Consider the following 26,339-nt stretch of genomic DNA (forward strand, 5'->3'; position numbering starts at 1 on the left):
TTTTTATTTGTAGACATTCTTTTTCCCAATATAGGCCTCTTAGCGCTCAGAATGTCCAATTGCAGTTTCTACAGAAAGAGTGTTCCAGAACGGCTCAATCAAAAGTAAGGTTCAACTCTGTTAGTTGAATGCACAGAACAGAAAGAAGTTTCATACAATGCTTCTGTGTAGTTTATATTGGAACATATTCTTTTTTCCACTATTACCCACTTAGCGCTACGAATGTCCAGTTGCATTTTCTACAGACAGAGTGTTTCAAAACTGCTCAATCAAAAGTATGGTTTAACTCTGTTAGCTGAATGCTCAGATCAGAAAGAAGTTTCACAGAATGCTTCTGTGTAGTTTATATTTGAATATATTCCTTTTTCCACTACTACGCTCTTAGCGCTCCAAATGTCCAGTTGCATTTTCTACAGAAAGAGTGTTCAGATCTGCTCAATCAAAAGTATGGTTTAACTCTGTTAGCTGAATGCACAGATCAGAAAGAAGTTTCACCGAATGATTCTGTGTAGTTTATACTTGAAGACATTCCTTTTTCCACTATTACCCTCTTAGCGCTCCGAATCTCCACTTGCATTTTCTACAAAAAGAGTGTTTCATAACTGCTCAATCAAAAATATGTTTTATCTCTGTTAACTGAATTTACAGATCAGAAATAAGTTTCACAGAATGCATCTGTGTAGTTTTTATTTGAAGATATTCTTTTTCCCAATGTAGGCCTCTTAGCGCTTAGCATGTCCAATTGCAGTTTCTACAGAAAGAGTGTTTCAGAACGGCTCAATCAAAAGTAAGTTTCAACTCTGTTAGTTGAATGCACAGAACAGAAAGAATTTTCACAGAATGCTACTGTGTAGTTTATATTTGAATATATTCCTTTTTCCACTATTACCCTCTTAGCGCTCCGAATGTGCACTTGCATTTTCTACAGAAAGAGTGTTCAGAACTGCGCAATCCAAAGTATGGTTTAACTCTGTTAGCTTAATGAACATATCAGAAATAAGTTTCACACAATGCTTCTGTGTAGTTTTTATTTGAAGATATTATTTTTCCCATTACAGGCCTCTTAGCGCTCAGAATGTCCAATTGCAGTTTCTACAGAAAGAGTGTTTCAGAAAGGCTCAATCAAAAGTAAGGTTCAACTCTGTTATTTGAATGCACAGAACACAAAGAAGTTTCATACAATGTTTCTGTGTAGTTTATATCTGAACATACTCTTTTTTCCACTATTACCCACTTAGCGCTACGAATGTCCAGTTGCATTTTCTACAGACAGAGTGTTTCAAAACTGCTCAATCAAAAGTATGGTTTAACTCTGTTAGCTGAATGCTCAGATCAGAAAGAAGTTTCACAGAATGCTTCTGTGTAGTTTATATTTGAATATATTCCTTTTTCCACTACTAATCTCTTAGCGCTCCAAATGTCCAGTTGCATTTTCTACAGAAAGAGTGTTCAGATCTGCTCAATCAAAAGTATGGTTTAACTCTGTTAGCTGAATGCACAGATCAGAAAGAAGTTTCACAGAATGATTCTGTGTAGTTTAGATTTGGAGACATTCCTTTTTCCACTATTACCCTCTTAGCGCTCCGAATCTCCACTTGCATTTTCTACAGAAAGAGTGTTTCAGAACGGCTCAATCAAAACTAAGGTTCAACACTTTTAGTTGAACAAACAGAACAGAAAGAAGTTTCACACAATTCTTCTGTGTAGTTTTTATTTGTAGACATTCTTTTTCCCAATATAGGCCTCTTAGCGCTCAGAATGTCCAATTGCAGTTTCTACAGAAAGAGGGTTTCCGAAAGGCTCAATCAAAAGTAAGGTTCAACTCTGTTAGTTGAATGCACAGAACAGAAAGAAGTTTCATACAATGCTTCTGTGTAGTTTATATTTGAACATATTCTTTTTTCCACTATTACCCACTTAGCGCTACGAATGTCCAGTTGCATTTTCTACAGACAGAGTGTTTCAAAACTGCTCAATCAAAAGTATGGTTTAACTCTGTTAGCTGAATGCTCAGATCAGAAAGAAGTTTCACAGAATGCTTCTGTGTAGTTTATATTTGAATATATTCCTTTTTCCACTACTACTCTCTTAGCACTCCAAATGTCCAGTTGCATTTTGTACAGAAAGAGTGTTCAGATCTGCTCAATCAAAAGTATGGTTTAACTCTGTTAGCTGAATGCACAGATCAGAAAGAAGTTTCACGAATGATTCTGTGTAGTTTATATTTGAAGACATTCCTTTTTCCACTATTACCCTCTTAGCGCTCCGAATCTCCACTTGCATTTTCTACAAAAAGAGTGTTTCATAACTGCTCAATCAAAAATATGTTTTATCTCTGTTAACTGAATTTACAGATCAGAAATAAGTTTCACAGAATGCATCTGTGTAGTTTTTATTTGAAGATATTCTTTTCCCCAATGTAGGCCTCTTAGCGCTTAGCATGTCCAATTGCAGTTTCTACAGAAAGAGTGTTTCAGAACGGCTCAATCAAAAGTAAGGTTCAACTCTGTTAGTTGAATGCACAGAACAGAAGGAAGTTTCATACAATGCTTCTGTGTAGTTTATATTGGAACATATTCTTTTTTCCACTATTACCCACTTAGCGCTACGAATTTCCAGTTGCATTTTCTACAGACAGAGTGTTTCAAAACTGCTCAATCAAAAGTATGGTTTAACTCTGTTAGCTGAATGCTCAGATCAGAAAGAAGTTTCACAGAATGCTTCTGTGTAGTTTATATTTGAATATATTACTTTTTCCACTACTACGCTCTTAGCGCTCCAAATGTCCAGTTGCATTTTCTACAGAAAGAGTGTTCAGATCTGCTCAATCAAAAGTATGGTTTAACTCTGTTAGCTGAATGCACAGATCAGAAAGAAGTTTCACCGAATGATTCTGTGTAGTTTATATTTGAAGACATTCCTTTTTCCACTATTACCCTCTTAGCGCTCCGAATCTCCTCTTGCATTTTCTACAAAAAGAGTGTTTCATAACTGCTCAATCAAAAATATGTTTTATCTCTGTTAACTGAATTTACAGATCAGAAATAAGTTTCACAGAATGCATCTGTGTAGTTTTTATTTGAAGATATTCTTTTTCCCAATGTAGGCCTCTTAGCGCTTAGCATGTCCAATTGCAGTTTCTACAGAAAGAGTGTTTCAGAACGGCTCAATCAAAAGTAAGGTTCAACTCTGTTAGTTGAATGCACAGAACAGAAAGAATTTTCACAGAATGCTACTGTGTGGTTTATATTTGAATATATTCCTTTTTCCACTATTACCCTCTTAGCGCTCCGAATGTCCACTTGCATTTTCTACAGAAAGAGTGTTCAGAACTGCGCAATCAAAAGTATGGTTTAACTCTGTTAGCTTAATGAACATATCAGAAATAAGTTTCACACAATGCTTCTGTGTAGTTTTTATTTGAAGATATTATTTTTCCCATTACAGGCGTCTTAGCGCTCAGAATGTCCAATTGCAGTTTCTACAGAAAGAGTGTTTCAGAAAGGCTCAATCAAAAGTAAGGTTCAACTCTGTTAGTTGAATGCACAGAACAGAAAGAAGTTTCATACAATGCTTCTGTGTAGTTTATATTTGAACATACTCTTTTTTCCACTATTACCCACTTAGCGCTACGAATGTCCAGTTGCATTTTCTACAGACAGAGTGTTTCAAAACTGCTCAATCAAAAGTATGGTTTAACTCTGTTAGCTGAATGCTCAGATCAGAAAGAAGTTTCACAGAATGCTTCTGTGTAGTTTATATTTGAATATATTCTTTTTCCACTACTACTCTCTTAGCGCTCCAAATGTCCAGTTGCATTTTCTACAGAAAGAGTGTTCAGATCTGCTCAATCAAAAGTATGGTTTAACTCTGTTAGCTGAATGCACAGATCAGAAAGAAGTTTCACAGAATGATTCTGTGTAGTTTATATTTGAGACATTCCTTTTTCCACTATTACCCTATTAGCACTCCGAATCTCCAGTTGCATTTTCTACAGAAACTGTGTTTCAGAATGGCTCAATCAAAACTAAGGTTCAACTCTTTTAGTTTAACAAACAAAACAGAAAGAAGTTTCACACAATTCTTCTGTGTAGTTTTTATTTGTAGACATTCTTTTTCCCAATATAGGCCTCTTAGCGCTCAGAATGTCCAATTGCAGTTTCTACAGAAAGAGTGTTTCAGAACAGCTCAATCAAAAGTAAGGTTCAACTCTGTTAGTTGAATGCACAGAACAGAAAGAAGTTTCATACAATGCTTCTGTGTAGTTTATATTGGAACATATTCTTTTTTCCACTATTACCCACTTAGCGCTACGAATGTCCAGTTGCATTTTCTACAGACAGAGTGTTTCAAAACTGCTCAATCAAAAGTATGGTTTAACTCTGTTAGCTGAATGCTTAGATCAGAAAGAAGTTTCACAGAATGCTTCTGTGTAGTTTATATTTGAATATATTACTTTTTCCACTACTACGCTCTTAGCGCTCCAAATGTCCAGTTGCATTTTCTACAGAAAGAGTGTTCAGATCTGCTCAATCAAAAGTATCGTTTAACTCTGTTAGCTGAATGCACAGATCAGAAAGAAGTTTCACCGAATGATTCTGTTTAGTTTATATTTGACGACATTCCTTTTTCCACTATTACCCTCTTAGCGCTCCGAATCTCCACTTGCATTTTCTACAAAAAGAGTGTTCCATAACTGCTCAATCAAAAATATGTTTTATCTCTGTTAACTGAATTTACAGATCAGAAATAAATTTCACAGAATGCATCTGTGTAGTTTTTATTTGAAGATAATCTTTTTCCCAATGTAGGCCTCTTAGCGCTTAGCATGTCCAATTGCAGTTTCTACAGAAAGAGTGTTTCAGAACGGCTCAATCAAAAGTAAGGTTCAACTCTGGTAGTTGAATGCACAGAACAGAAAGAATTTTCACAGAATGCTACTGTGTAGTTTATATTTGAATATATTCCTTTTTCCACTATTACCCACTTAGCGCTCCGAATGTCCACTTGCATTTTCTACAGAAAGAGTGTTCAGAACTGCGCAATCAAAGGTATGGTTTAACTCTGTTAGCTTAATGAACATATCAGAAATAAGTTTCACACAATGCTTCTGTGTAGTTTTTATTTGAAGATATTATTTTTCCCAATATAGGCCTCTTAGCGCTCAGAATGTCCAATTGCATTTTCTACAGAAAGAGTGTTTCAGAAAGGCTCAATCAAAAGTAAGGTTCAACTCTGTTAGTTGAATGCACAGAACAGAAAGAAGTTTCATACAATGCTTCTGTGTAGTTTATGTCTGAACATACTCTTTTTTCCACTATTACCCACTTAGCGCTACGAATGTCCAGTTGCATTTTCTACAGACAGAGTGTTTCAAAACTGCTCAGTCAAAAGTATGGTTTAACTCTGTTAGCTGAATGCTCAGATCAGAAAGAAGTTTCACAGAATGCTTCTGTGTAGTTTATATTTGAATATATTCCTTTTTCCACTACTACTCTCTTAGCGCTCCAAATGTCCAGTTGCATTTTCTACAGAAAGAGTGTTCAGATCTGCTCAATCAAAAGTATGGTTTAACTCTGTTAGCTGAATGCACAGATCAGAAAGAAGTTTCACAGAATGATTCTGTGTAGTTTATATTTGGAGACATTCCTTTTTCCACTATTACCCTCTTAGCGCTCCGAATCTCCACTTGCATTTTCTACAGAAAGAGTGTTTCAGAACGGCTCAATCAAAACTAAGGTTCAACTCTTTTAGTTGAACAAACAGAACAGAAAGAAGTTTCACACAATTCTTCTGTGTAGTTTTTATTTGTAGACATTCTTTTTCCCAATATAGGCCTCTTAGCGCTCAGAATGTCCAATTGCAGTTTCTACAGAAAGAGTGTTTCAGAACGGCTCAATCAAAAGTAAGGTTCAACTCTGTTAGTTGAATGCACAGAACAGAAAGAAGTTTCATACAATGCTTCTGTGTAGTTTATATTGGAAGATATTCTTTTTTCCACTATTACCCACTTAGCGCTACGAATGTCCAGTTGCATTTTCTACAGACAGAGTGTTTCAAAACTGCTCAATCAAAAGTATGGTTTAACTCTGTTAGCTGAATGCTCAGATCAGAAAGAAGTTTCACAGAATGCTTCTGTGTAGTTTATATTTGAATATATTACTTTTTCCACTACTACGCTCTTAGCGCTCCAAATGTCCAGTTGCATTTTCTACAGAAAGAGTGTTCAGATCTGCTCAATCAAAAGTATGGTTTAACTCTGTTAGCTGAATGCACAGATCAGAAAGAAGTTTCACCGAATGATTCTGTGTAGTTTATATTTGAAGACATTCCTTTTTCCACTATTACCCTCTTAGCGCTCAGAATCTCCACTTGCATTTTCTACAAAAAGAGTGTTTCATAACTGCTCAATCAAAAATATGTTTTATCTCTGTTAACTGAATTTACAGATCAGAAATAAATTTCACAGAATGCATCTGTGTAGTTTTTATTTGAAGATAATCTTTTTCCCAATGTAGGCCTCTTAGCGCTTAGCATGTCCAATTGCAGTTTCTACAGAAAGAGTGTTTCAGAACGGCTCAATCAAAAGTAAGGTTCAACTCTGGTAGTTGAATGCACAGAACAGAAAGAATTTTCACAGAATGCTACTGTGTAGTTTATATTTGAATATATTCCTTTTTCCACTATTACCCTCTTAGCGCTCCGAATGTCCACTTGCATTTTCTACAGAAAGAGTGTTCAGAACTGCGCAATCAAAGGTATGGTTTAACTCTGTTAGCTTAATGAACATATCAGAAATAAGTTTCACACAATGCTTCTGTGTAGTTTTTATTTGAAGATATTATTTTTCCCAATATAGGCCTCTTAGCGCTCAGAATGTCCAATTGCATTTTCTACAGAAAGAGTGTTTCAGAAAGGCTCAATCAAAAGTAAGGTTCAACTCTGTTAGTTGAATGCACAGAACAGAAAGAAGTTTCATACAATGCTTCTGTGTAGTTTATGTCTGAACATACTCTTTTTTCCACTATTACCCACTTAGCGCTACGAATGTCCAGTTGCATTTTCTACAGACAGAGTGTTTCAAAACTGCTCAGTCAAAAGTATGGTTTAACTCTGTTAGCTGAATGCTCAGATCAGAAAGAAGTTTCACAGAATGCTTCTGTGTAGTTTATATTTGAATATATTCCTTTTTCCACTACTACTCTCTTAGCGCTCCAAATGTCCAGTTGCATTTTCTACAGAAAGAGTGTTCAGATCTGCTCAATCAAAAGTATGGTTTAACTCTGTTAGCTGAATGCACAGATCAGAAAGAAGTTTCACAGAATGATTCTGTGTAGTTTATATTTGGAGACATTCCTTTTTCCACTATTACCCTCTTAGCGCTCCGAATCTCCACTTGCATTTTCTACAGAAAGAGTGTTTCAGAACGGCTCAATCAAAACTAAGGTTCAACTCTTTTAGTTGAACAAACAGAACAGAAAGAAGTTTCACACAATTCTTCTGTGTAGTTTTTATTTGTAGACATTCTTTTTCCCAATATAGGCCTCTTAGCGCTCAGAATGTCCAATTGCAGTTTCTACAGAAAGAGTGTTTCAGAACGGCTCAATCAAAAGTAAGGTTGAACTCTGTTAGTTGAATGCACAGAACAGAAAGAAGTTTCATACAATGCTTCTGTGTAGTTTATATTGGAACATATTCTTTTTTCCACTATTACCCACTTAGCGCTACGAATGTCCAGTTGCATTTTCTACAGACAGAGTGTTTCAAAACTGCTCAATCAAAAGTATGGTTTAACTCTGTTAGCTGAATGCTCAGATCAGAAAGAAGTTTCACAGAATGCTTCTGTGTAGTTTATATTTGAATATATTACTTTTTCCACTACTACGCTCTTAGCGCTCCAAATGTCCAGTTGCATTTTCTACAGAAAGAGTGTTCAGATCTGCTCAATCAAAAGTATGGTTTAACTCTGTTAGCTGAATGCACAGATCAGAAAGAAATTTCACCGAATGATTCTGTGTACTTTATATTTGAAGACATTCCTTTTTCCACTATTACCCTCTTAGCGCTCCGAATCTCCACTTGCATTTTCTACAAAAAGAGTGTTTCATAACTGCTCAATCAAAAATATGTTTTATCTCTGTTAACTGAATTTACAGATCAGAAATAAATTTCACAGAATGCATCTGTGTAGTTTTTATTTGAAGATAATCTTTTTCCCAATGTAGGCCTCTTAGCGCTTAGCATGTCCAATTGCAGTTTCTACAGAAAGAGTGTTTCAGAACGGCTCAATCAAAAGTAAGGTTCAACTCTGGTAGTTGAATGCACAGAACAGAAAGAATTTTCACAGAATGCTACTGTGTAGTTTATATTTGAATATATTCCTTTTTCCACTATTACCCTCTTAGCGCTCCGAATGTCCACTTGCATTTTCTACAGAAAGAGTGTTCAGAACTGCGCAATCAAAGGTATGGTTTAACTCTGTTAGCTTAATGAACATATCAGAAATAAGTTTCACACAATGCTTCTGTGTAGTTTTTATTTGAAGATATTATTTTTCCCAATATAGACCTCTTAGCGCTCAGAATGTCCAATTGCATTTTCTACAGAAAGAGTGTTTCAGAAAGGCTCAATCAAAAGTAAGGTTCAACTCTGTTAGTTGAATGCACAGAACAGAAAGAAGTTTCATACAATGCTTCTGTGTAGTTTATGTCTGAACATACTCTTTTTTCCACTATTACCCACTTAGCGCTACGAATGTCCAGTTGCATTTTCTACAGACAGAGTGTTTCAAAACTGCTCAGTCAAAAGTATGGTTTAACTCTGTTAGCTGAATGCTCAGATCAGAAAGAAGTTTCACAGAATGCTTCTGTGTAGTTTATATTTGAATATATTCCTTTTTCCACTACTACTCTCTTAGCGCTCCAAATGTCCAGTTGCATTTTCTACAGAAAGAGTGTTCAGATCTGCTCAATCAAAAGTATGGTTTAACTCTGTTAGCTGAATGCACAGATCAGAAAGAAGTTTCACAGAATGATTCTGTGTAGTTTATATTTGGAGACATTCCTTTTTCCACTATTACCCTCTTAGCGCTCCGAATCTCCACTTGCATTTTCTACAGAAATAGTGTTTCAGAACGGCTCAATCTAAACTAAGGTTCAACTCTTTTAGTTGAACAAACAGAACAGAAAGAAGTTTCACACAATTCTTCTGTGTAGTTTTTATTTGTAGACATTCTTTTTCCCAATATAGGCCTCTTAGCGCTCAGAATGTCCAATTGCAGTTTCTACAGAAAGAGTGTTTCAGAACGGCTCAATCAAAAGTAAGGTTCAACTCTGTTAGTTGAATGCACAGAACAGAAAGAAGTTTCATACAAGGCTTCTGTGTAGTTTATATTGGAACATATTCTTTTTTCCACTATTACCCACTTAGCGCTACGAATGTCCAGTTGCATTTTCTACAGACAGAGTGTTTCAAAACTGCTCAATCAAAAGTATGGTTTAACTCTGTTAGCTGAATGCTCAGATCAGAAAGAAGTTTCACAGAATGCTTCTGTGTAGTTTATATTTGAATATATTCCTTTTTCCACTACTACGCTCTTAGCGCTCCAAATGTCCAGTTGCATTTTCTACAGAAAGAGTGTTCAGATCTGCTCAATCAAAAGTATGGTTTAATTCTGTTAGCTGAAAGCACAGATCAGAAAGAAGTTTCACCGAATGATTCTGTGTAGTTTATACTTGAAGACATTCCTTTTTCCACTATTACCCTCTTAGCGCTCCGAATCTCCACTTGCATTTTCTACAAAAAGAGTGTTTCATAACTGCTCAATCAAAAATATGTTTTATCTCTGTTAACTGAATTTACAGATCAGAAATTAGTTTCACAGAATGCATCTGTGTAGTTTTTATTTGAAGATATTCTTTTTCCCAATGTAGGCCTCTTAGCGCTTAGCATGTCCAATTGCAGTTTCTACAGAAAGAGTGTTTCAGAACGGCTCAATCAAAAGTAAGTTTCAACTCTGTTAGTTGAATGCACAGAACAGAAAGAATTTTCACAGAATGCTACTGTGTAGTTTATATTTGAATATATTCCTTTTTCCACTATTACCCTCTTAGCGCTCCGAATGTGCACTTGCATTTTCTACAGAAAGAGTGTTCAGAACTGCGCAATCCAAAGTATGGTTTAACTCTGTTAGCTTAATGAACATATCAGAAATAAGTTTCACACAATGCTTCTGTGTAGTTTTTATTTGAAGATATTATTTTTCCCATTACAGGCCTCTTAGCGCTCAGAATGTCCAATTGCAGTTTCTACAGAAAGAGTGTTTCAGAAAGGCTCAATCAAAAGTAAGGTTCAACTCTGTTATTTGAATGCACAGAACACAAAGAAGTTTCATACAATGCTTCTGTGTAGTTTATATCTGAACATACTCTTTTTTCCACTATTACCCACTTAGCGCTACGAATGTCCAGTTGCATTTTCTACAGACAGAGTGTTTCAAAACTGCTCAATCAAAAGTATGGTTTAACTCTGTTAGCTGAATGCTCAGATCAGAAAGAAGTTTCACAGAATGCTTCTGTGTAGTTTATATTTGAATATATTCCTTTTTCCACTACTAATCTCTTAGCTCTCCAAATGTCCAGTTGCATTTTCTACAGAAAGAGTGTTCAGATCTGCTCAATCAAAAGTATGGTTTAACTCTGTTAGCTGAATGCACAGATCAGAAAGAAGTTTCACAGAATGATTCTGTGTAGTTTAGATTTGGAGACATTCCTTTTTCCACTATTACCCTCTTAGCGCTCCGAATCTCCACTTGCATTTTCTACAGAAAGAGTGTTTCAGAACGGCTCAATCAAAACTAAGGTTCAACTCTTTTAGTTGAACAAACAGAACAGAAAGAAGTTTCACACAATTCTTCTGTGTAGTTTTTATTTGTAGACATTCTTTTTCCCAATATAGGCCTCTTAGCGCTCAGAATGTCCAATTGCAGTTTCTACAGAAAGAGTGTTTCCGAAAGGCTCAATCAAAAGTAAGGTTCAACTCTGTTAGTTGAATGCACAGAACAGAAAGAAGTTTCATACAATGCTTCTGTGTAGTTTATATTTGAACATATTCTTTTTTCCACTATTACCCACTTAGCGCTACGAATGTCCAGTTGCATTTTCTACAGACAGAGTGTTTCAAAACTGCTCAATCAAAAGTATGGTTTAACTCTGTTAGCTGAATGCTCAGATCAGAAAGAAGTTTCACAGAATGCTTCTGTGTAGTTTATATTTGAATATATTCCTTTTTCCACTACTACTCTCTTAGCGCTCCAAATGTCCAGTTGCATTTTGTACAGAAAGAGTGTTCAGATCTGCTCAATCAAAAGTATGGTTTAACTCTGTTAGCTGAATGCACAGATCAGAAAGAAGTTTCACGAATGATTCTGTGTAGTTTATATTTGAAGATATTCCTTTTTCCACTATTACCCTCTTAGCGCTCCGAATCTCCACTTGCATTTTCTACAAAAAGAGTGTTTCATAACTGCTCAATCAAAAATATGTTTTATCTCTGTTAACTGAATTTACAGATCAGAAATAAGTTTCACAGAATGCATCTGTGTAGTTTTTATTTGAAGATATTCTTTTCCCCAATGTAGGCCTCTTAGCGCTTAGCATGTCCAATTGCAGTTTCTACAGAAAGAGTGTTTCAGAACGGCTGAATCAAAAGTAAGGTTCAACTCTGTTAGTTGAATGCACAGAACAGAAAGAATTTTCACAGAATGCTACTGTGTAGATTATATTTGAATATATTCCTTTTTCCACTATTACCCTCTTAGCGCTCCGAATGTCCACTTGCATTTTCTACAGAAAGAGTGTTCAGAACTGCGCAATCAAAAGTATGGTTTAACTCTGTTAGCTTAATGAACATATCAGAAATATGTTTCACACAATGCTTCTGTGTAGTTTTTATTTGAAGATATTATTTTTCCCATTACAGGACTCTTAGCGCTCAGAATGTCCAATTGCAGTTTCTACAGAAAGAGGGTTTCAGAAAGGCTCAATCAAAAGTAAGGTTCAACTCTGTTAGTTGAATGCACAGAACACAAAGAAGTTTCATACAATGCTTCTGTGTAGTTTTTATCTGAACATACTCTTTTTTCCACTATTACCCACTTAGCGCTACGAATGTCCAGTTGCATTTTCTACAGACAGAGTGTTTCAAAACTGCTCAATCAAAAGTATGGTTTAACTCTGTTAGCTGAATGCTCAGATCAGAAAGAAGTTTCACAGAATGCTTCTGTGTAGTTTATATTTGAATATATTCCTTTTTCCACTACTACTCTCTTAGCGCTCCAAATGTCCAGTTGCATTTTCTACAGAAAGAGTGTTCAGATCTGCTCAATCAAAAGTATGGTTTAACTCTGTTAGCTGAATGCACAGATCAGAAAGAAGTTTCACAGAATGATTCTGTGTAGTTTATATTTGGAGACATTCCTTTTTCCACTATTACCCTCTTAGCGCTCCGAATCTCCACTTGCATTTTCTACAGAAAGAGTGTTTCAGAACGGCTCAATCAAAACTAAGCTTCAACTCTTTTAGTTGAACAAACAGAACAGAAAGTAGTTTCACACAATTCTTCTGTCTAGTTTTTATTTGTAGACATTCTTTTTCCCAATATAGGCCTCTTAGCGCTCAGAATGTCCAATTGCAGTTTCTACAGAAAGAGTTTTTCAGAACGGCTCAATCAAAAGTAAGGTTCAACTCTGTTAGTTGAATGCACAGAACAGAAAGAATTTTCACAGAATGCTACTGTGTAGTTTATATTTGAATATATTCCTTTTTCCACTATTACCCTCTTAGCGCTCCGAATGTCCACTTGCATTTTCTACAGAAAGAGTGTTCAGAACTGCGCAATCAAAAGTATGGTTTAACTCTGTTAGCTTAATGAACATATCAGAAATAAGTTTCACACAATGCTTCTGTGTAGTTTTTATTTGAAGATATTATTTTTCCCCATAGAGGCCTCTTAGCGCTCAGAATGTCCAATTGCAGTTTCTACAGAAAGAGTGTTTCAGAAAGGCTCAATCAAAAGTAAGGTTCAACTCTGTTAGTTGAATGCACAGAACAGAAACAAGTTTCATACAATGCTTCTGTGTAGTTTATATTTGAACATATTCTTTTTTCCACTATTACCCACTTAGCGCTACGAATGTCCAGTTGCATTTTCTACAGACAGAGTGTTTCAAAACTGCTCAATCAAAAGTATGGTTTAACTCTGTTAGCTGAATGCTCAGATCAGAAAGAAGTTTCACAGAATGCTTCTGTGTAGTTTATACTTGAATATATTCCTTTTTCCACTACTACGCTCTTAGCGCTCCAAATGTCCAGTTGCATTTTCTACAGAAAGAGTGTTCAGATCTGCTCAATCAAAAGTATGGTTTAACTCTGTTAGCTGAATGCACAGATCAGAAAGAAGTTTCACCGAATGATTCTGTGTAGTTTATATTTGAAGACATTCCTTTTTCCACTATTACCCTCTTAGCGCTCCGAATCTCCACTTGCATTTTCTACAAAAAGAGTGTTTCATAACTGCTCAATCAAAAATATGTTTTATCTCTGTTAACTGAATTTACAGATCAGAAATAATTTTCACAGAATGCATCTGTGTAGTTTTTATTTGAAGATATTCTTTTTCCCAATGTAGGCCTCTTAGCGCTTAGCATGTCCAATTGCAGTTTCTACAGAAAGAGTGTTTCAGAAAGGCTCAATCAAAAGTAAGGTTCAACTCTGTTAGCTGAATGCACAGAACAGAAAGAGTTTTCACAGAATGCTACTGTGTAGTTTATATTTGAATATATTCCTTTTTCCACTATTACCCTCTTAGCGCTCCGAATGTCCACTTGCATTTTCTACAGAAAGAGTGTTCCGAACTGCGCAATCAAAAGTATGGTTTAACTCTGTTAGCTTAATGAACATATCAGAAATAAGTTTCACACAATGCTTCTGTGTAGTTTTTATTTGAAGATATTATTTTTCCCAATAGAGGCCTCTTAGCGCTCAGAATGTCCAATTGCAGTTTCTACAGAAGGAGTGTTTCAGAAAGGCTCAGTCAAATGTAAGGTTCAACTCCGTTAGTTGAATGCACAGAACAGAAAGAAGTTTCATACAATGCTTCTGTGTAGTTTATATTTGAACATATTCTTTTTTCCCCTATTACCCACTTAGCGCTACGAATGTCCAGTTGCATTTTCTACAGACAGAGTGTTTCAAAACTGCTCAATCAAAAGTATGGTTTAACTCTGTTAGCTGAATGCTCAGATCAGAAAGAAGTTTCACAGAATGCTTCTGTGTGGTTTATATTTGAATATATTCCTTTTTCCACTACTACTCTCTTAGCGCTCCAAATGTCCAGTTGCATTTTCTACAGAAAGAGTGTTCAGATCTGCTCAATCAAAAGTATGGTTTAACTCTGTTAGCTGAATGCACAGATCAGAAAGAAGTTTCACAGAATAATTCTGTGTAGTTTATATTTGGAGACATTCCTTTTTCCACTATTACCTTCTTAGCGCTCCGAATCTCCACTTGCATTTTCTACAGAAAGAGTGTTTCAGAACGGCTCAATCAAAACTAAGGTTCAACTCTTTTAGTTTAACAATCAGAACAGAAAGTAGTTTCACACAATTCTTCTGTGTAGTTTTTATTTGTAGACATTCTTTTTCCCAATATAGGCCTCTTAGCGCTCAGAATGTCCAATTGCAGTTTCTACAGAAAGAGTGTTTCAGAACGGCTCAATCAAAAGTAAGGTTCAACTCTGTTAGTTGAATGTACAGAACAGAAAGAAGTTTCATACAATTCTTCTGTGTAGTTTATATTTGAACATATTCTTTTTTCCACTATTACCCACTTAGCGCTACGAATGTCCAGTTGCATTTTCTACAGACAGAGTGTTTCAAAACTGCTCAATCAAAAGTATGGTTTAACTCTGTTAGCTGAATGCTCAGATCAGAAAAAAGTTTCACAGAATGCTTCTGTGTAGTTTATATTTGAATATATTCCTTTTTCCACTACTACGCTCTTAGCGCTCCAAATGTCCAGTTGCATTTTCTAAAGAAAGAGTGTTCAGATCTGCTCAATCAAAAGTATGGTTTAACTCTGTTAGCTGAATGCACAGATCAGAAAGAAGTTTCACCGAATGATTCTGTGTAGTTTATATTTGAAGACATTCCTTTTTCCACTATTACCCTCTTAGCGCTCCGAATCTCCACTTGCATTTTCTACAAAAAGAGTGTTTCATAACTGCTCAATCAAAAATATGTTTTATCTCTGTTAACTGAATTTACAGATCAGAAATAAGTTTCACAGAATGTATCTGTGGAGTTTTTATTTGAAGATATTCTTTTTCCCAATGTAGGCCTCTTAGCGCTTAGCATGTCCAATTGCAGTTTCTACAGAAAGAGTGTTTCAGAACGGCTCAATCAAAAGTAAGGTTCAACTCTGTTAGTTGAATGCACAGAACAGAAAGAATTTTCACAGAATGCTACTGTGTAGTTTATATTTGAATATATTCCTTTTTCCACTATTACCCTCTTAGCGCTCCGAATGTCCACTTGCATTTTCCACAGAAAGAATGTTCAGAACTGCGCAATCAAAAGTATGGTTTAACTCTGTTAGCTTAATGAACATATCAGAAATAAGTTTCACACCATGCTTCTGTGTAGTTTTTATTCGAAGATATTATTTTTCCCAATAGAGGCCTCTTAGCGCTCAGAATGTCCAATTGCAGTTTCTACAGAAAGAGTGTTTCAGAAAGGCTCAATCAAAAGTAAGGTTCAATTCTGTTAGTTGAATGCACAGAACAGAAAGAAGTTTCATACAATGCTTCTGTGTAGTTTATATTTGAACATATTCTTTTTTCCACTATTACCCACTTAGCGCTACGAATGTCCAGTTGCATTTTCTACAGACAGAGTGTTTCAAAACTGCTCAATCAAAAGTATGGTTTAACTCTGTTAGCTGAATGCTCAGATCAGAAAGAAGTTTCACAGAATGCTTCTGTGTAGTTTATATTTGAATATATTCCTTTTTCCACTACTACTCTCTTAGCGCTCCAAATGTCCAGTTGCATTTTCTACAGAAAGAGTGTTCAGATCTGCTCAAACAAAAGTATGGTTTAACTCTGTTAGCTGAATGCACAAATCAGAAAGAAGTTTCACAGAATGATTCTGTGTAGTTTATATTTGGAGACATTCCTTTTTCCACTATTACCCTCTTAGCGCTCCGAATCTCCACTTGCATTTTCTACAGAAAGAGTGTTTCAGAACGGCTCAATCAAAACTAAGGTTCAACTCTTTTAGTTGAACAAACAGAACAGAAAGAAGTTTCACACAATTCTTCTGTGTAGTTTTTATTTGTAGACATTCTTTTTCCCAATATAGGCCTCTTAGCGCTCAGAATGTCCAATTGCAGTTTCTACAGAAAGAGTGTTTCAGAACGGCTCAATCAAAAGTAAGGTTCAACTCTGTTAGTTGAATGCACAGAACAGAAAGAAGTTTCATACAATGCTTCTGTGTAGTTTATATTTGAACATATTCTTTTTTCCGCTATTACCCACTTAGCGCTCCGAATGTCCAGTTGCATTTTCTACAGACAGAGTGTTTCAAAACTGCTCAATCAAAAGTATGGTTTAACTCTGTTAGCTGAACGCTCAGATCAGAAAGAAGTTTCACAGAATGCTTCTGTGTAGTTTATATTTGAATATATTCCTTTTTCCACTACTACGCTCTTAGCGCTCCAAATGTCCAGTGGCATTTTCAACAGAAAGAGTGTTCAGATCTGCTCAATCAAAAGTATGGTTTAACTCTGTTAGCTGAATGCACAGATCAGAAAGAAGTTTCACCGAATGATTCTGTGTAGTTTATATTTGAAGACATTCCTTTTTCCACTATTACTCTCTTAGCGCTCCGAATCTCCACTTGCATTTTCTACAAAAAGAGCGTTTCATAACTGCTCAATCAAAAATATGTTTTATCTCTGTTAACTGAATTTACAGATCAGAAATAAGTTTCACAGAATGCATCTGTGTAATTTTTATTTGAAGATATTCTTTTTCCCAATGTAGGCCTCTTAGCGCTTAGCATGTCCAATTGCAGTTTCTACAGAAAGAGTGTTTCAGAACGGCTCAATCAAAAGTAAGGTTCAACTCTGTTAGTTGAATGCACAGAACAGAAAGAATTTTCACAGAATGCTACTGTGTAGTTTATATTTGAATATATTCCTTTTTCCACTATTACCCTCTTAGCGCTCCGAATGTCCACTTGCATTTTCTACAGAAAGAGTGTTCAGAACTGCGCAATCAAAAGTATGGTTTAACTCTGTTAGCTTAATGAACATATCAGAAATAAGTTTCACACAATGCTTCTGTGTAGTTTTTATTTGAAGATATTATTTTTCCCAATAGAGGCCTCTTAGCGCTCAGAATGTCCAATTGCAGTTTCTACAGAAAGAGTGTCTCAGAAAGGCTCAATCAAAAGTAAGGTTCAACTCTGTTAGTTGAATGCACAGAACAGAAAGAAGTTTCATACCATGCTTCTGTGTAGTTTATATTTGAACATATTCTTTTTTCCACTATTACCCAGTTCGCGCTACGAATGTCCAGTTGCATTTTCTACAGACAGAGTGTTTCAAAACTGCTCAATCAAAAGTATGGTTTAAATCTGTTAGCTGTATGCTCAGATCAGAAAGAAGTTTCACAGAATGCTTCTGTGTAGTTTATATTTGAATATATTCCCTTTTCCACTACTACGCTCTTAGCGCTCCAAATGTCCAGTTGCATTTTCAACAGAAAGAGTGTTCAGATCTGCTCAATCAAAAGTATGGTTTAACTCTGTTAGCTGAATGCACAGATCAGAAAGAAGTTTCACCGAATTATTCTGTGTAGTTTATATTTGAAGATATTCCTTTTTCCACTATTACCCTCTTAGCGCTCCGAATCTCCACTTGCATTTTCTACAAAAAGAGTGTTTCATAACTGCTCAATCAAAGATATGTTTTATCTCTGTTAACTGAATTTACAGATCAGAAATAAGTTTCACAGAATGCATCTGTGTAGTTTTTATTTGAAGATATTCTTTTTCCCAATGTAGGCCTCTTAGCGCTTAGCATGTCCAATTGCAGTTTCTACAGAAAGAGTGTTTCAGAACGGCTCAATCAAAAGTAAGGTTCAACTCTGTTAGTTGAATGCACAGAACAGAAAGAATTTTCACAGAATGCTACTGTGTAGTTTATATTTGAATATATTCCTTTTTCCACTATTACAATCTTAGCGCTCCGAATGTCCACGTGCATTTTCTACAGAAAGAGTGTTCAGAACTGCGCAATCAAAAGTATGGTTTAACTCTGTTAGCTTAATGAACATATCAGAAATAAGTTTCACACAATGCTTCTGTGTAGTTTTTATTTGAAGATATTATTTTTCCCAATAGAGGCCTCTTAGCGCTCAGAATGTCCAATTGCAGTTTCTACAGAAAGAGTGTTTCAGAAAGGCTCAATCAAAAGTAAGGTTCAACTCTGTTAGTTGAATGCACAGAACAGAAAGAAGTTTCATACAATGCTTCTGTGTAGTTTATATTTGAACATATCCTTTTTTCCACTATTACCCACTTAGCGCTACGAATGTCCAGTTGCATTTTCTACAGACAGAGTGTTTCAAAACTGCTCAATCAAAAGTATGGTTTAACTCTGTTAGCTGAATGCTCAGATCAGAAAGAAGTTTCACAGAATGCTTCTGTGTAGTTTATATTTGAATATATTCCTTTTTCCACTACTACGCTCTTAGCGCTCCAAATGTCCCGTTGCATTTTCAACAGAAAGAGTGTTCAGATCTGCTCAATCAAAAGTATGGTTTAACTCTGTTAGCTGAATGCACAGATCAGAAAGAAGTTTCACCGAATGATTCTGTGTAGTTTATATTTGAAGACATTCCTTTTTCCACTATTACCCTCTTAGCGCTCCGAATCTCCACTTGCATTTTCTACAAAAAGAGTTTTTCATAACTGCTCAATCAAAAATATGTTTTATCTCTGTTAACTGAATTTACAGATCAGAAATAAGTTTCACAGAATGCATCTGTGTAATTTTTATTTGAAGATATTCTTTTTCCCAATGTAGGCCTCTTAGCGCTTAGCATGTCCAATTGCAGTTTCTACAGAAAGAGTGTTTCAGAACGGCTCAATCAAAAGTAAGGTTCAACTCTGTTAGTTGAATGCACAGAACAGAAAGAATTTTCACAGAATGCTACTGTGTAGTTTATATTTGAATATATTCCTTTTTCCACTATTACCTTCTTAGCGCTCCGAATGTCCACTTGCATTTTCTACAGAAAGAGTGTTCAGAACTGCGCAATCAAAAGTATGGTTTAACTCTGTTAGCTTAATGAACATATCAGAAATAAGTTTCACACAATGCTTCTGTGTAGTTTTTATTTGAAGATATTATTTTTCCCAATATAGGCCTCTTAGCGCTCAGAATGTCCAATTGCAGTTTCTGCAGAAAGAGTGTTTCAGAAAGGCTCAATCAAAAGTAAGGTTCAACTCTGTTAGTTGAATGCACAGAACAGAAAGAAGTTTCATACAATGCTTCTGTGTAGTTTATATTTGAACATATTCTTTTTTCCACTATTACCCACTTAGCGCTACGAATGTCCAGTTGCATTTTCTACAGACAGAGTGTTTCCAAACTGCTCAATCAAAAGTATAGTTTAACTCTGTTAGCTGTATGCTCAGATCAGAAAGAAGTTTCACAGAATGCTTCTGTGTAGTTTATATTTGAATATATTCCTTTTTCCACTACTACGCTCTTAGCGCTCCAAATGTCCAGTTGCGTTTTCTACAGAAAGAGTGTTCAGATCTGCTCAATCAAAAGTATGGTTTAACTCTGTTAGCTGAATGCACAGATCAGAAAAAGTTTCACAGAATGATTCTGTGTAGTTTATATTTGGAGACATTCCTTTTTCCACTATTACACTCTTAGCGCTCCGAATCTCCACTTGCATTTTCTACAGAAAGAGTGTTTCAGAATGGCTCAATCAAAACTAAGGTTCAACTCTTTTAGTTGAACAAACAGAACAGAAAGAAGTTTCACACAATTCTTCTGTGTAGTTTTTATTTGTAGACATTCTTTTTCCCAATATAGGCCTCTTAGCGCTCAGAATGTCCAATTGCAGTTTCTACAGAAAGAGTGTTTCAGAACGGCTCAATCAAAAGTAAGGTTCAACTCTGTTAGTTGAATGCACAGAACAGAAAGGAGTTTCATACAATGCTTCTGTGTAGTTTATATTTGAACATTTTCTTTTTTCCACTATTACCCACTTAGCGCTACGAATGTCCAGTTGCATTTTCTACAGACAGAGTGTTTCAAAACTGCTCAATCAAAAGTATGGTTTAAATCTGTTAGCTGAATGCTCAGATCAGAAAGAAGTTTCACAGAATGCTTCTGTGTTGTTTATATTTGGATATATTCCTTTTTCCACTACTACGCTCTTAGCGCTCCAAATGACCAGTTGCATTTTCTACAGAAAGAGTGTTCAGATCTGCTCAATCAAAAGTATGGTTTAGCTCTGTTAGCTGAATGCACAGATTAGAAAGAAGTTTCACCGAATGATTCTGTGTAGTTTATATTTTAAGACATTCCTTTTTCCACTATTACCCTCTTAGCGCTCCGAATCTCCACTTGCATTTTCTACAAAAAGAGTGTTTCATAACTGCTCAATCAAAAATATGTTTTATCTCTGTTAACTGAATTTACAGATCAGAAATAAGTTTCACAGAATGCATCTGTGTAGTTTTTATTTGAAGATATTATTTTTCCCAATAGAGGCCTCTTAGCGCTCAGAATGTCCAATTGCAGTTTCTACAGAAAGAGTGTTTCAGAACGGCTCAATCAAAAGTAAGGTTCAACTCTGTTAGTTGAATGCACAGAACAGAAAGAAGTTTCATACAATGCTTCTGTGTAGTTTATATTTGAACATATTCTTTTTTCCACTATTACCCACTTAGCGCTACGAATGTCCAGTTGCATTTTCTACAGACAGAGTGTTTCAAAACTGCTCATTCAAAAGTATGTTTTAACTCTGTTAGCTGAATGCTCAGATCAGAAAGAAGTTTCACAGAATGCTTCTGTGTAGTTTATATTTGAATATATTACTTTTTCCACTACTGCTCTCTTAGCGCTCCAAATGTCCAGTTGCATTTTCTACAGAAAGAGTGTTCAGATCTGCTCAATCAAAAGTATGGTTTAACTCTGTTAGCTGAATGCACAGATCAGAAAGAAGTTTCACAGAATGATTCTGTGTAGTTTATATTTGGAGACATTCCTTTTTCCACTATTACCCTCTTAGCGCTCCGAATCTCCACTTGCATTTTCTACAGAAAGAGTGTTTCAGAACGGCTCAATCAAAATTAAGGTTCAACTCTTTTAGTTGAACAAACAGAACAGAAAGAAGTTTCACAAAATTCTTCTGTGTAGTTTTTATTTGTAGACATTCTTTTTCCCAATATAGGCCTCTTAGCGCTCAGAATGTCCAATTGCAGTTTCTACAGAAAGAGTGTTTCAGAACGGCTCAATCAAAAGTAAGGTTCAACTCTGTTAGTTGAATGCACAGAACAGAAAGAAGTTTCATACAATGCTTCTGTGTAGTTTATATTTGGACATATTCTTTTTTCCACTATTACCCACTTAGCGCTACGAATGTCCAGTTGCATTTTCTACAGACAGAGTGTTTCAAAACTGCTCAATCAAAAGTATGGTTTAACTCTGTTAGCTGAATGCTCAGATCAGAAAGAAGTTTCACAGAATGCTTCTGTGTAGTTTATATTTGAATATATTCCTTTTTCCACTACTACGCTCTTAGCGCTCCAAATGTCCAGTTGCATTTTCAACAGAAAGAGTGTTCAGATCTGCTCAATCAAAAGTATGGTTTAACTCTGTTAGCTGAATGCACAGATCAGAAAGAAGTTTCACCGAATGATTCTGTGTAGTTTATATTTGAAGACATTCCTTTTTCCACTATTACCCTCTTAGCGCTCCGAATCTCCACTTGCATTTTCTACAAAAAGAGTTTTTCATAACTGCTCAATCAAAAATATGTTTTATCTCTGTTAACTGAATTTACAGATCAGAAATAAGTTTCACAGAATGCATCTGTGTAATTTTTATTTGAAGATATTCTTTTTCCCAATGTAGGCCTCTTAGCGCTTAGCATGTCCAATTGCAGTTTCTACAGAAAGAGTGTTTCAGAACGGCTCAATCAAAAGTAAGGTTCAACTCTGTTAGTTGAATGCACAGAACAGAAAGAATTTTCACAGAATGCTACTGTGTAGTTTATATTTGAATATATTCCTTTTTCCACTATTACCCACTTAGCGCTCCGAATGTCCACCTGCATTTTCTACAGAAAGAGTGTTCAGAACTGCGCAATCAAAAGTATGGTTTAACTCTGTTAGCTTAATGAACATATCAGAAATAAGTTTCACACAATGCTTCTGTGTAGTTTTTATTTGAAGATATTATTTTTCCCAATATAGGCCTCTTAGCGCTCAGAATGTCCAATTGCAGTTTCTGCAGAAAGAGTGTTTCAGAAAGGCTCAATCAAAAGTAAGGTTCAACCCTGTTAGTTGAATGCACAGAACAGAAAGAAGTTTCATACAATGCTTCTGTGTAGTTTATATTTGAACATATTCTTTTTTCCACTATTACCCACTTAGCGCTACGAATGTCCAGTTGCATTTTCTACAGACAGAGTGTTTCAAAACTGCTCAATCAAAAGTATCGTTTAACTCTGTTAGCTGTATGCTCAGATCAGAAAGAAGTTTCACAGAATGCTTCTGTGTAGTTTATATTTGAATATATTCCTTTTTCCACTACTACGCTCTTAGCGCTCCAAATGTCCAGTTGCGTTTTCTACAGAAAGAGTGTTCAGATCTGCTCAATCAAAAGTATGGTTTAACTCTGTTAGCTGAATGCACAGATCAGAAAAAGTTTCACAGAATGATTCTGTGTAGTTTATATTTGGAGACATTCCTTTTTCCACTATTACACTCTTAGCGCTCCGAATCTCCACTTGCATTTTCTACAGAAAGAATGTTTCAGAATGGCTCAATCAAAACTAAGGTTCAACTCTTTTAGTTGAACAAACAGAACAGAAAGAAGTTTCACACAATTCTTCTGTGTAGTTTTTATTTGTAGACATTCTTTTTCCCAATATAGGCCTCTTAGCGCTCAGAATGTCCAATTGCAGTTTCTACAGAAAGAGTGTTTCAGATCGGCTCAATCAAAATAAGGTTCAACTCTGTTAGTTGAATGCACAGAACAGAAAGGAGTTTCATACAATGCTTCTGTGTAGTTTATATTTGAACATATTCTCTTTTCCACTATTACCCACTTAGCGCTACGAATGTCCAGTTGCATTTTCTACAGGGAGAGTGTTTCAAAACTGCTCAATCAAAAGTATGGTTTAACTCTTAGCTGTATGCTCAGATCAGAAATAATTTTCACAGAATGCTTCTGTGTAGTTTATATTTGAATATATTCCTTTTTCCACTACTACGCTCTTAGCGCTCCAAATGTCCAGTTGCATTTTCTACAGAAAGAGTGTTCAGATCTGCTCAATCTAAAGTATGGTTTAGCTCTGTTAGCTGAATGCACAGATCAGAAAGAAGTTTCACCGAATGATTCTGTGTAGTTTATATTTGAAGACATTCCTTTTTCCACTATTACCCTCTTAGCGCTCCGAATCTCCACTTGCATTTTCTACAAAAAGAGTGTTTCATAACTGCTCAATCAAAAATATGTTTTATCTCTGTTAACTGAATTTACAGATCAGAAATAAGTTTCACAGAATGCATCTGTGTAGTTTTTATTAGAAGATATTCTTTTTCCCAATGTAGGCCTCTTAGCGCTTAGCATGTCCAATTGCAGTTTCTACAGAAAGAGTGTTTCAGAACGGCTCAATCAAAAGTAAGGTTCAACTCTGTTAGTTGAATGCACAGAACAGAAAGAATTTTCACAGAATGCTACTGTGTAGTTTATATTTGAATATATTCCTTTTTCCACTATTACCCTCTTAGCGCTCCGAAGGTCCACTTGCATTTTCTACAGAAAGAGTGTTCAGAACTGTGCAATCAAAAGTATGGTTTAACTCTGTTAGCTTAATGAACATATCAGAAATAAGTTTCACACAATGCTTCTGTGTAGTTTTTATTTGAAGATATTATTTTTCCCAATAGAGGCCTCTTAGCGCTCAGAATGTCCAATTGCAGTTTCTACAGAAAGAGTGTTTCAGAAAGGCTCAATCAAAAGTAAGGTTCAACTCTGTTATTTGAATGCACAGAACAGAAAGAAGTTTCATACAATGCTTCTGTGTAGTTTATATTTGAACATATTCTTTTTTCCACTATTACCCACTTAGCGCTACGAATGTCCAGTTGCATTTTCTACAGACAGAGTGTTTCAAAACTGCTCAATCAAAAGTATGGTTTAACTCTGTAAGCTGAATGCTCAGATCAGAAATAAGTTTCACAGAATGCTTCTGTGTAGTTTATATTTGAATATATTCCTTTTTCCACTACTACTGTCTTAGCGCTCCAAATGTCCAGTTGCATTTTCTACAGAAAGAGTGTTCAGATGAAATCCCGGGAACGCCGGAAGAAGCACGGGTGTAAGATTTCCCTTTTCGGGTGGAGCCAAGATGGCCGAATAGGAACAGCTCCGGTCTCCAGCTCCCAGCCCCAGCGACACAGAAGACGGGTGATTTCTGCATTTCTGCTTGAGGTACCGGTTTCATCTCACTAGGGAGTGCCTAACAGTGGGTGCAGGACAGTCGGTGAAGCGCACTGTGCGCGAGCCGAAACAGGGCGAGGCATTGCCTCACTCGGGAAGCGCAAGGGGTCAGGGAGTTCCCTTTCCTAGTCAAAGAAAGGGAAAACAGACGGCACCTGGAATATCGGGTCAGTCCCGTCCTAATACTGCGCTTTTCCAACGGGCCTGGAAAACGGCACACTAGGAGATTGTGTCCCGCACCTGGCTCGGAGGGTCCTATGCCCACAGAGTCTTGCTGATTGCTAGCACAGCAGTCTGAGATCACGCTGCAAGGCGGCAACGAGGCTGGGGGAGGGGCGCCCGCCATTGCCCAGGCTTGCTTAGGTAAACAAAGCAGCCAGGAAGCTCGAACTGGGTGGAGCCCACCACAGCTCAAGGAGGCCCGCCTGCCTCTGTAGGCTCCACCTCTGGGGGCAGGGCACAGACAACCAAAAACTCAGCGAGAACCTCCACAGCCTTAAATGTCCCTGTCTGACTGACAGCTTTGAAGAGAGTAGTGGTTCTCCCAGCACGCAGCTGGAGATCTGAGAACGGACAGACTGCCTCCTAAAGTGGGTCCCTCACCCCTGAGCCGCCTAACTGGGAGGCACCCCCCCAGTGGGACAGACTGACACCTCATTCAACCAGGTACTCCTCTGAGACAAAACTTTCAGAGGAACTATCAGACAGCTGAATTTGTGGTCTCACGAAAATCCGCTGTTCTGCAGCCACCGGTGCTGACACCCAGCCAAACAGGGTCTGGAGTGGACCTCTAGTAAACTCCAACAGACCTGCAGCTGAGGGTCTTGTCTGGTAGAAGGAAAATTAACAAACAGAAAGGACATCCACACCAAAAACCCATCTGTACATCACCATCATCGAAGACAAAAAGTAGACAAAACCACAAAGATGGGGAAAAAACAGACCAAAAAAACTGGAAACTCTAAAAAACAGAGCACCTCTCCTCCTCCAAAGGAACGCAGTTCCTCACCAGCAACGGAACAAAGCTGGATGGAGGATGACTTTGATGAGTTGGGAGAAGAAGGCTTCAGACGATCAAACTACTCTGAGCTACGAGAGGAAATTCAAAACAATAGCAAAGAAGTTAAAAACTTTGAAAAAAAATTAGAAGAATGGATAACTAGAATAACCAATGGAGAGAAGGGCTTAAAGGAGATGATGGAGCTGAAAGCCAAGTTTCGAGAACTACGCGAAGAATGCAGAAGCCTCAGTAGCAGATGCGATCAACTGGAAGAAAGGGTATCGCTGATAGAAGATGAAATGAATGAAATGAAGAGAGAAGGGAAGTTTAGAGAAAAAAGAATAAAAAGAAATGAACAAAGCCTCCAAGAAATTTGGGACTATGTGAAAAGACCAAACCTACGTCTGATTGGTGTACCTGAAAATGATGGGGAGAATGGAACCAAGTTGGAAAACACTCTGCAAGATATTATCCAGGAGAACTTCCCCAATCTAGCAAGGCAGGCCAGCATTCAGATTCAGGAA

This window comes from Symphalangus syndactylus, chromosome 13 (assembly GCF_028878055.3).
Source record: "Symphalangus syndactylus isolate Jambi chromosome 13, NHGRI_mSymSyn1-v2.1_pri, whole genome shotgun sequence".
Taxonomy (NCBI): Eukaryota; Metazoa; Chordata; class Mammalia; order Primates; family Hylobatidae; genus Symphalangus; species Symphalangus syndactylus.